Source organism: Antechinus flavipes, chromosome 3 (genome assembly GCF_016432865.1).
Source record: "Antechinus flavipes isolate AdamAnt ecotype Samford, QLD, Australia chromosome 3, AdamAnt_v2, whole genome shotgun sequence".
Lineage (NCBI taxonomy): Eukaryota > Metazoa > Chordata > Mammalia > Dasyuromorphia > Dasyuridae > Antechinus > Antechinus flavipes.
The window spans coordinates 360,986,764-360,999,383 of record NC_067400.1 but is presented as its reverse complement, the minus strand read 5'-3'; the positions used below and the strand labels follow the sequence as shown (position 1 = coordinate 360,999,383).

Sequence of the window (12,620 nt, the reverse complement as noted above, 5' to 3'; positions counted from 1 at the left end):
CCTGTGCAACAAGAAAACTGTTCGGTTCTGCTCACATATATTGCATCTAGGATATACTGTAACCTATTCAACATGTAAAGGACTGCTTGCCACTGGGGGAGGGGATGGAGTGAGGGAGGGGAAAAATAGGAACAGAAGTGAATGCAAGGGATAATGTTGTAAAAAATTACCCTGGCATGGGTTCTATCAATAAAAAGTTATTAAAAAAAAAAAAAAAAAGATGTGTCAGTTCCTGTGCTAAATCTGAGGATAAAAGAATGACAAAAACATAGTTCCTGGAGTTTTCACATTCGAATTAGGAAGAAAACAAGTTAATTTTAATAATAGTTATCATTTATATAGAACTTTAAGATTTTAAAAACGCTCTACACATATGATCTTATTTTATCCTCATCAGTGCCTTAGAAAACTTGTATGTATGTAGATACAAGATGTATACTGTGCAAAAGTAAGATTATCTTAAAAGAAAGGTAATAAGGGGATGTGTTGTGGACACAAGATGACTAAGAAAGGCCTCTTGCAAAAGGTGGGATTTGAACTGAGTCTTGAAGAAGACATAGGTAGAAGGTGCATTTTTGGCATATGAGATAGCCAGTGAATGGATAGAGAAGACAGAAGATGGTATGTCACATCTGAGGAAAAGCAAGAACACCAAATGCTTCTAGACTATAGAAGACAGATAAGAATACTGTAGAAGAAGAGTAAAGTAAAGGCAGTTAGGTGGCGCAGTGGAGGAGCACCAGCCCTGAAGTCAGGAGAACCTGAGTTCAAATGTGTCCTTAGCCACTTAACACTTCCTGACTATGTGACCCTAGGCAAGTCACCCAACTCCAATTACCTCAGGAAAAAAAAAAAAGTAAAGCATTAAAGTTTAAGGAAGGGACAAGGCTGTGAAAGGTTTTAAATGTGAAAGGATTTGAACTTGAAAGAAAATAGGGAGCCATTCAAGCTTACTGAATAGAGGGGAAGACTTGTGTTTTAGGAAGACTGTTTTGCAACAGTAAATGGACTATAGTAGAAACAGAATGAAGGCAACAACAGTCATTAAATACTAATGGCAATAGTCTGGACATAAGATATGAAAATTTGCATTAGTTGCTAGCTGCCTAGCAAGGTTGTAAAAGTAGAAATGACAAAATCTGGCAACAAATTGGGCATGTGGGGTGACTGTGAGGGAGAAGTTGAGAATGACACCCAGGACATAAACCTGGACAATTAGAACGATGGTGATAACTTAAACAGTAACAAGGAAGTTAGAAAGATGAAAGGATTTGGGGAGAGAGAGTTCAGATTTGGACAGTGAGTTTAAAATGTCTACTGTACATCCAGGTTGAGATGACTAATACGGGCAGTTGGAAATATGATATTGTAGGACATAAGAGAAATTGGAGCTAAACAATAAATGTACATAGAGATAACTGAATACATGGGAGCTGAAGAGATTGATGTGGGAAAGATTCCTTTCTAGATTCCCACCCCCTCCTAGTTAATGTAATTGCCCTTTTTTTTTTTTTTTTTTTTTAAATGTAATTGCCCTTTAACTCACAAATCCTAACCCAGATCTGAGCCAAACTGAGAGGTTTGGAGCTATACCCCAAAACCCCTCGAGCTAAATCTCCCATTATAAAAGGGACCGGCTGGGGCCCCTCTTTGCAGAGATCCCAAACATGCTAGCCATGTGAGGACCCTCTGTCCACTGGACCTTCTGTCCAGTGCCCTCCTTATCTATACCTTCTCCTATCTCCTTACTTCCAAACCCAATAATAAACCTCTTTTATCAATCTAGCTCTCGGGCCAATAAATGCTTTTATTGGGGACTTGTGCCTCATTTATTGCTGTATCCTTGTGCTGAATCCAGGGGAATTGCAGGGGAGCTCCATTTGACTCCCTGTACCCCGAACCTGTCACTAGACCTCAAGTAAACCCTAATTTCATTTAGGTACCCCAAATCTATACCTCAACAAGATCACCAAGTGAAATTTTATAGAAGAAAAGGAAGCCCAGGAAAGAGTCTTCAAGAAACATTCTGGTTAACTTGGGAGCCCAGGATAAAGACCTAGCAAAGGATATTGAGAAGGAATGGAACAAACAGGAGAAAAACCAGTATGGAACAGTGACAAAAACACTTACAGAAAGAAAGAAGAGTTACCAAGGACATTTAGACATTACTAACAACAGTTACAAAGGAGTAGTCAAGAAGGATGAGATTTTGAGATTAAGGCATTAAATATGAAAATCAAGAGTTCAGTGGATGGGGGAGTGGGAGAGTAAGAAAATAAATTTTGTTAATTAAAAAATAAAGTTACATTAAAAGAAGGATATCTTGGTAACTTTGGAGAGAACAGTGTCAGCTGAATAAGGTCAAAAGCTAGACTGCAGAGGAATCGGAAAAGAGAGAGAGAGGACAAAAAATGGAGGTACCTAATTTAGAAAGCAGATGAGCAAAAGGCCAGAAATTGGAGAGAATTAAGAATGGTGGCTGAGAATCATTAAAATGGTAGGGCCTAGGGTCACGGTTGCATATGGAAGCAAATTAAGTCTTGATTTAGTGTTTAACTGTGAAAACCTTTAAAAACAAAACAAACAAAAAAACAAGGCTGAATATATTCTCTACAAAGACCTGGAATATCCAATATTTCTTACATTTGGAAAAAAAATTTGTCATATAGATGTAAGTTTAAGTCAAGAAATACAAAAATTCAAATCTGAAACTCTTAGTAGCAAATCAAGCAGTAGATTTTTTTTAGTCAGAAACAGTCTAACTGAAAATCTGCATTTCTTAAGCTAACATTTTTTCCCTAATTAACTGACTTGTTTGAAAATGATTCAAAACACAGAAGTAAAATATGCTGATGACATAATGAAAAAGGGAAACAACAATATTTTACTTAATCATCTTATATCCTGTCCAGCATTTTAAAAGAAAATGTAATAGTACATCAACATCAATATACACATTTTGGGGGATTTGGGGAAGTGAGATATTATTACCTGATGTGTGCTATAGATTTGGGATTGTGGTCTTCCACAAAAATAAAAGAAAATAATCCAAGGTTCCTTTTCACAGTTGTCAGCCAGGATGTCAGTTGTATTGAACCATCTGGAATCTGGTAGAAGGAGTCCCATGTCCTTGTCAACAGTGTAGAGTCCTGGACTGAATTGGACTTTCTTGGATCATATATATCATCACTTTTAGTGGCCTAAAATTTTAAAAAAAGAAGCAGCAAAAAAACCTTATGTAAATTCACCATGAAATCTTTATCGGTATCTATAACAATGGTTCTTTAACCTTTTTGTATTATGGACCTCTCTGGCTGTCCAGTGAAAGTTATAGACCTTTTCTCAAAATAATGCTGCTAAAAAATAAAATAACTATGATTACAAAGGAAACTAATTCTATCTAAATGCAGTTATCAAAGCATTTTTTAAAAAAACCCAAAATTCACAGGTTAAGAACCCTTGATCTAAGGAAACTGGAACACTTCAGAATAATTTACAATTTTATTATCATTTTTTAGACATCACATAATTTTTCTGTTCAAAATGATAAAGTACTCCTTATTACGAATTTTAATTTCACTGAGAAAATTTCAAAGCATTAGATACCACACAAAGCTGTTACAAGAAAAAAATACCCATGGTACTTGATAACTCTTGAGAACATACAAGTACAATGATCATATTTTTAAAAATCCACCTGAAAACCAGTAATTAGAGAATTAAAAAGGATTACGACTAAGTTATAATATTTAGTCAAAATTGAACTAGCATATATTTGACTAATTATATAAAATATTCTTCTCTAATTACCCCAAAGTCACTCTATAATCCTTGTTTGTATTTCTCTCCTCCCACTTCTCTACAGCTACTGAAAGCAATATTGATTAGGATTGCCAATTGTGGTAAAGTAAGCTAGTCCAGTGCTTCTTGTTCAGAATCAGATTACAATTTGACTATCAGAGATTGCCTTAATAAGTCAACAAATGGAGATTTACTTAACTACTAGATATGACCCACTGGGGATCCAATGGGAACCAGTCAATAAAGATATCCTCCTTCACTCCTCTCATCTTTCATCTGTCCTTCCCCTCATTCACAAAGACTATCATACCCTTATCAGTAGATGCTGTTAAGAAAAGTTTTTTTTTTTTTTTTTTTTTTTGGGGGGGGTCACTGAATCCTCCTTTATTATCTTGGGGTTTACTGGCTAGATTTTGTTCTTAAGGGCCATACAGGAAATCTAAATCACTCTGATTCTGTTTGGCCAAAGTTGCTGTGGTGGTTGCTGTTCCAATTGATCTTAATTTCATCCAAATTGATTCAGAATGAATGTAAATAGCAGTCATTTTTGTGGCTATTCCCCTTCGAGATTTAATTATTTTGTTTCCTTTTTAGGGGTAGGTCAAGAGGAGATTCTTTGCCTCAGTTGCTACCTAGCTTAATTCATTGAACGGTGTGGCCTAGGCCAACTGAGCTCTGTTAAAGACCTTAGGTTTCAAAAGTCCCATTGCATCCTGGATCACCTCCAGTCGTCCTGATCTATATCTAGTCATTGGACCCAGATGACTCTGGAGGAAAAAGTGACCTTGCATAGCCTTCCCTCACTTAAATCTAATTCACTTGCATGTCATGTCCTCTTTGAGAACAAAGACAAACTACAAGCCATATTTTCAAGGAATCACTATTTTAACTTTATTCAATATAAATAATTGGGTTACAAACAAATTACCAAAAAGTATGTATTAATTTATATTTTCATTCTTTTGAGAACTTTTATGAGCATATGTATGCATAAAGTCCTGGGCAATCAAGTTGAAAAGCTCCCTAAACATAGCTGAAGTATCGTAATCAAAATACAAATATTTAAAAAAAAACATGAAATATAGCACCAAAAAATTCATAAAATAATTTTTTACTCTTTCAAAAGTATTGTGAAACATAAAGTCCAAGGACACAACAATATTTCAAAACCAATCTCCACTTTTCAAACTATTAACATTGCAATATAGGAATGAATAAAAACAACCAGGAATTTACAGACACAAAAAGAGTATTATTGTTTTGGATTTTTTCTGTCTATTAATGACTAATTTAGTGATAATTTCCTCATATGAAATATACAAGTTTTAAAAAATACTATATATCTACTATAAAATGGAGCAAAGAGCATAATTTTGTGGGATTAAAGTCAAATTAGTTGACACAAATATAGAGCTGGAGGATTTGGTTACTAATTATTAAAGCAATTACTACTGAGACACAGTGGCCTGATAGTGGACGGAAAACCTGACTTAAGGCAAGAAGCTCTGAATTCAAGCAACACCTTCCTCACATATTGTAGTGAAAATTGTTAGCAACTCTCTTAGATTATGAATTGTAGAGATAATCCTCTTCCCAAAAAATTCCCTACATCAAAAGCAAAGTCCAGTTTTAAAAGTTGCTGTCAAAAATTAAAATTTTCTTTTCTAAAAAACTTTTGTATCGTTAGAAAACTATCATCTGTTTTCAGCTTTCTCATAGTTTATTAAGAGAAAAACATTCTTTGGTCTTTTATTTAATATAAATAAAAATTCCTTTTATTGCTTTTTTTTTTTTAACTTTTTAAGTTGCAAGCTTTTGTTTTTGTACTTATCAAGCACATTTATGAAAATCTATGTGATGGGTAGACACAAACTATAAAAGAGTATGTATGGAAATCTGATTTTAGTGGCAGAGGCTACACCTGAATCTGAGGTTTTCATATTCTATTTAGTCTTCTTTCCATCATAAACCTTTATATATGGTGAGTAGGTAATCCATGCAAATAGAGTAGGTGCAATACAACTTACTTGAACAAACTACTGTCTCTGAGGGAAAAAAAAAAAGGTGAATGAATAAAAATAAAGAAAATATCTGACACCATTTATTAGACAAATTTGAGATAGATATATAATAGCTGCAGAAAGCAATCCAAAAAAACAATGAATGTTCCTAACTTATCAAAAGTAAATTTCACAATCAGAGAGAGAGAGTACATTCAAGAGAAACACTGGCATAGATACAACTTCATTTATATGGTCAAGTAGTGCAGAAGTCTGGAGCGAAATATCAAGAATATATACACACACATACACATACAATCAAGATATAAAGAATAAAATACTGCAGATGTGGTCAGGTGAAAACAAACACAGTACAAGACTTCAACTTTATTCCTACAGGTTAGATCACTCTTAATATACTCTAAAATTCAATTAGCTTTTTTTCTCCAGATAGATCAGAATGCAGATTCATATTAAATGTGTAGTTGACCAAAACTCTGAGATCCTTATAAGATAAATTGTCATTTAATCATGTTTCCACATCCTATACTTCTTACATAAATTTCTTGAACCAAGTGTAACACTTTAAATTTCAAATTATTCAATTTGATCCAAAGTTCTATTCTGCCAAGATCTTTTTTGGGGACTTAACTTTGCCATTAAATGATTTAGTCATTACTCTATTCTAAGCAATTATCCTAACTCTTTTCCCTACTCAAAACAAAACAATACCAAACAACAACAAAATACCTCCCATCCCCCCTTTAGTTGTCATCACTCTCTACTTACTGTCAGCTTTCATAGTTCTGAGAAAATTGTTAATATTCTTGAGACATGGCTTATACCACACCATGCTTTTGTATACATTCTTTGTTGGCTGCCCATGATTCCATTTTTTCTTTTTCAGTGTTAACTTGGATGTCAATTTCCCGAGCATTCCTTTCTTTGTCTTCAAAATTTAATTCTTGAAAGGATCTCATCTCTCAAAGGTAACCTCCCCTATAGTGAGTAAGATCTTAAAAATCCTTTCTCCAAACCCTTTGAAAATTTCCCACCTAAAATTCTAGGGTTCACATCAGGATATGTGTCTTCTCCTTTATCAAAAATTCCAAGATGGAACGAATAAACACTTCACTCCAAGGTTCCTACCATTTCTACTCTAGCAATTAGTTTCTTTCAGTTGTTGTGACTCAAATTCAGTATAGGTTCTCCCCCACCCACCGCCTTTTATTATAATAAAATTGTATGTAACCTTGCTGAAATTCCCTCTGGATCACAGGTACTGCAATCTGTCAGTACAAAGACTTTTGGCTTTGTCACCAACCCTTCTGTGGTATCCTATGGACAATCAGACCTTTTCAACCTTCCTGAATTCTTCTAAATATATTGTCCCTTCTAATTAGAATGTGAGTTCCTTGCAAGCAGGGACTATTTTGTTTTTTATTTGTATGCCCAGAACTTTAAACAAGGTTAGATACAAAGTAAAGATTTAATAAATGTTTTTCCATCCCTTTCTTTTTCCTTAACAGTTCCTATGCTTTCTCAAAGATGAAATTATCAATAAGGCAAGTAAAGAAATTATTAGCTATTCTGTTTCTGGCAATGTGCCGGATTCAGCAGATGTCCAGATAATTTAGTATCCTCAAGCTTGTCTTCCCATTTTCTTTGTTACCCTCTCTCTTAATTGAGAACTTAGCATCATATTTTGTTGAGAAAATGGAAAACTATTTGCTCAGAGAGCTCTACCTAGAAAGGATATATAGTGAAGAAAATAAAGCCCTGGATAGAGAGAGGATAGAAGGATTCAAATCCTATTTCTCTCTATCCCTGGTTTGATTCTAGATAAAGTCATTATCACTGGACTTAATCTCCTCATCTTTAACATAAGGACTTAGGCTCAATGACTTCTGAAGTCCCCTATAGCTATGAATCCATGATTCCTTTCTCTATATTTAAACCCATGAAATCATCTCCCTTTCTTATTCTTTATTCCAGACGATCAAGAGATAACTTTGCCGACCAATACTTGTATGTATAAGTACCCTTTATCTTACTTTCTCTCTCATCTTCTCTAGAAAATTATCCCTACAATCAACCCCTCCCACTGTCAGTCATTTCTCCATTTGCTATTCATTCCCTACTGCCTATAAAAATATTTAAGTATCCAAGAAAGAAACAGCCCTCCATTCCAACAGACTACTGTCCTGTATGTTTCTTCCCTGTCAAAGTCAAATTCATGGAAATTCATGGAAAAAGCTATTTACAATCTGTGTCCTGTTATAAACTGGCTATTATACCATATGCCTGGAATATATGTTGTCTCCCTTGCTCTCTTTATCTTATCTTTACCTGAAAGCTTTGGAGAGTAGATCGATCTGGGTCAAAAAAAATTTTTTTTAGGTACCTCAGCAAGGATAGAAAAAAAAATGGAAAGGAAGAGGAAAAGAGAGGGACCCATTAAAGAATCTTTACATGAATTGGTATTGATATTCAAATCTAAATAAAAACTTCCTCCCAATCCAAAATTTCTAAAATATACAAATGAAATATGGAATAAAAAAGGAAAATACTTTTTAAAAAAGACAATGTAAAAACTTAAAGATGTAAAAAGAAATCTCATCACATTGTAATGCACATTTTGGAACATATAACCATAGAAATTGTAACTTTTTGAAAATCACAGCAGTACTATAATGCAACAGGCTATCAATATTTATAAATAATTTATAATAAAATGTGTAGACCACTGAATATTTTTAAATAATTAAAAAATTTAAATAATGAAATAAAATTGTACCCAAGTTCCCACATAGCAATTTTACTTTATAAAATTTTTAAAAATCCCAAACTCTATTTTAAAAACAATCCAGAAAAGCAATGTCTGTACACAATAAATTGATTGAATTGTTATATTGTCAAAATTAATATTCATTCATAATGAGTTGAAAATCCTATTCCTAGCACAAGTTCTCAAATTGTTATTCTGAACTGTGCATGCACTGAACACAAAATATATAGTTATGAATTATATTAAAATTTAATTATATTCTGTTCCTCATATGTAATTAGTAGTTCTTTGGTTGAATAGAGTTGATATTGGTTAATAGCTGAGAGAATTTCCTGTCATTTTCTGTGTCACCGATTTCACAAAGTACAACAAAAATAACAAATAATGATAAGATGGAAAAAGATAACAACATTTGTAACACAGAGAGAAAACATTGCACAGCTGTTCTCCGTTTCCTCTCAATACCATCTCTCTTAGATCTTGGTTCCTTACAAAGCTCAGCTCATGTGTCACCTTCAAAGGCACCTTCAACATGGGGCCTTTCCTTTGTCCTGCAAAGTCCCTCCCCACCAAACTACATTGTATATGCATATCTGATAGAATGGAAAATTCTAGGGGGCAGGAAGTGTTTCATTTTGGTCTTTGTATTCTTAGAATTTAGCACAGTCCCTGGCAATACAGGTCTTAGTCAATAATTGTTGCCTAGACTCAGTTTTGAACCCTTTTATTATCTCCTGTCCAAGTGGTGTTCTACAGAGGTTGAATTAATGAACAAAAGATATACTTGCACCCAACATATATAAAACTTTGAAATCATATTTTCCTAAACTTTTTTTTAAACTCAAATCCATACCAGGTTCCTTACTCTGAATTTGGTGACAAAGACTGAATATATTCTGTATTAAGAACTATTCTTTACTACAGAATTAGGACATACCTAATGGAGACTTTATTATTATTTTTTAATAACTTTTTATTGATAGAAACCATGCCAGGGTAATTTTTTACAACATTATCCCTTGCATTCACTTCTGTTCCAATTTTTCCCCTCCCTCCCTCCACCCCCTCCCCCAGATGGCAAGCAATCCTTTACATGTTGAATAGATTACAGTATATCCTGGATACAATATCCGTGTGCAGAACCGAACAGTTTTCTTGTTGCACAGGGAAAATTGAATTCAGAAGGTATAAATAATCCGGGAAGAAAAACAAAAATGCAAGCAGTTTATATTCATCTCCCAGTGTTCTTTCTTTGGGTGTAGCTGCTTCTGCCCATCTTTGATCAATTGAAATTGAATTAGCTCTCTTTCTCGAAGAGATCCACTTCCATCAGAATACATCCTCAAACAGTATCATTGTTGAGGTGTATAATGATCTCCTGGTTCTGCTCATTTCACTTAGCATCAGTTCATGTAAGTCTCGCCAGTCCTCTCTGTATTCATCCTGCTGGTCATTCCTTACAGAACAATAATATTCCATAACATTCATATACCACAATTTACTCAACTATTCTCCAATTGATGGGCATCCATTCATTTTCCAGCTTCTAGCCACTACAAACAGGGCCGCCACAAACATTTTGGCACATACAGGTCCCTTTCCCTTCTTTAGTATCTCTTTGAGGTATAAGCCCAGTAGAAACACTGCTGGATCAAAGGGTATGCACAGTTTGATAACTTTTTGAGCATAGTTCCAAATTGCTCTTAATGGAGAATTTATTAAGATTTCTGAATACTCTTGTGAGAGTAGGCTAATTTTATCATTAACTTTTTAAGTGTCAAATTTTCATTTTCTACTTAACTTCATTTGGAAAACATGGGGTTATAGTTGACAAAAAGGAACTGATACTTATGTAACTTTCAAAACTCTGAAACATCAAAGTATCAGATAAAATGTGCATTATTATTATTTCATGACTACTTAAGAGGATAAATCATTAACCTTATGTAAAGGCACAATGCTTATTATCATATAGATACACAGAGATAGGGATATAATTATATAGTACTCTTTGTATATAAAAATTAATTTATACTTCTAAGCATAAGTTTCTAACTGCTTTTTTTTTAAACTGATAATGTGTCGCACTAAGTCATATTATTTATCTTTCTTAATCTCATTTCTTTAATATTTTTCTAAGTGATCAAAGGCAAAATTTGTGACAAAGCTTAAGCTTACTCTGTGTGTATGTGTGTGTGTGTGTGTGTGTGTGGTTAATGTGCTGAGTGAAGGTAACACACGCGAATTTTGTACATTTTTCTATCCTAGACTGGCACACCAGGATAGGATTAGGCCACTGAATAAAGAGCATAATTTTTAAAGTTCAAATTACAAATGAAGTCCTTTGTTTTTAGCAAGGTGCTACAATTCCAAAGAATTATTAGATAATGTCTCCTTAACTTAATTTCTAAACTTTCTGTATCACAGACCAAAAGTTTATTATGTAGAAGAAAAAATGAAATCTCAATTTTGGACTACAATTGAGTCTAAATTGGCAAATTATAAAAAAACTGATATTTCAGTGAATATAGTCCTTAGGATTGACCTACTATTGTTTTTTGTATTTAGGGAAAATAATTTTTTCATATTAAATGCATTTAAATATTTTAATAATACTAGCGCTATCACAACTGAATTCAAGTCACTTATTTCTCCTTTACATTACAATTTTATTCTATGCTTTTTTCCCCCATAGGAGAAAGTGAACACAAAGATTATAAATACAATTAATGTTGTATAAAGAAAATTCAAAGCAGAAACCCAACCCATATCACTTTGTTTCCCTCTAAAGGTAAAAATAGACACATTCAATATAATTAACCTTAAGGTAAGTATTGCTAAAGGAAGACAAAAGTCAGAAATGATGGAGGTTAAGCATTCTAAGAATCAACAATTTATTGTCACTAGAAAAATAAATTAAGAAATGAATTAATATTTAATAACGATAATTGCCTATATCCTCAAGTTGACCAGTTATTCAACTAGCATTTATTGAGTACCCACAAGAAACACAGTAATGTCATAGAAGACTGGCGCATGACAAATAATAGACACCAACTTCTTTCCAACTTATTTCTAAGCTAAAAAATGATGTTAAAAGAAAAAAAATATCTCCAAACAAATATAGCAATTACAAGATGCTGAAAAAAAGCAAAGACTATGATGATTTATTCTATTGATTGAAGAAGTGAAGGTGTCATTAAGGATATTTATGAGTTATTTTTCAGAAGAATATATTAATAGAAAAAAGGAAATTCTCTCACCTGAGAAATGGCAGAAGAATGGAGGAGGTAAGGAATGGTTTAATTATGTCCTAAAACCAACTGCTCAAAGATCAATGGCCAAACTTAAGGTTAGTCCTTATTATCATTGATAGCTATAAAGTATCTGATATTGGCCTGTAACTTTTAGTTACCTTTCTGAATCAGAAGACATTAGAAGTCACCAGTTAATAATAAAAACACTATTATTAATAATACTAATGTGCATATCATACATTAAAGTTTATAAAAAGCTTTCCCCTTAGGTGTTATAATCTTCATGTTGCAGACAAAGAAACTAAAGCCAAGAATCAATGAAAACAGCATTAAGTACTATCTAGTGCTAAGTGGGAAAAATTATCTATATTTGGTAACTGCACTTCTCTAATTATCCTTTAAACTCATTGCAGTTTGGCTTCTGACATCATTCAATCTGACACTGATCTTCTCCCAAGTTACTAACTTCCAAATCTAATGATTTTTCTCAATTTTCTTAACTTCTGCAATCTTTGAAGTTATTTAACACTTTCTTGATTTTTTTCTTTTCTCTTTGTTTCTGTGACAACATTTTTATCTTAGTTCTATTTCTACCTGTCTGATAGTTTCTTCAATCTTCATCCAGGTCATGCCTACTAATCATGTAACCCCAGCTTTCGTCTCTTCTTTTGTAATCTCGGTGCGCCTAACTCTTTATTATCGGTCCCACCCATTCCAATTCATTGCCAATTTCTATTTTTCAAACATTTATTCTATGCCATCTCTCTTCTGACA

General features: G+C 33.4%; 1 protein-coding gene across 10 annotated transcripts in view; it reads right to left on the bottom strand.

Moving 5' to 3' along the window:
- R3HDM1 (R3H domain containing 1) overlaps nt 1–3,088 on the bottom strand; it is an 88,848-nt gene extending 85,760 nt beyond the window's left edge. For all 10 annotated transcript variants that reach the window (XM_051985787.1, XM_051985789.1, XM_051985790.1 and 7 more), the window contains exon 1: nt 2,992–3,088. The gene's annotated coding sequence lies outside the window, so the exon portion shown is untranslated. The remainder of the gene's footprint in view (nt 1–2,991) is intronic.
- Nucleotides 3,089–12,620: the final 9,532 nt, after the last annotated feature.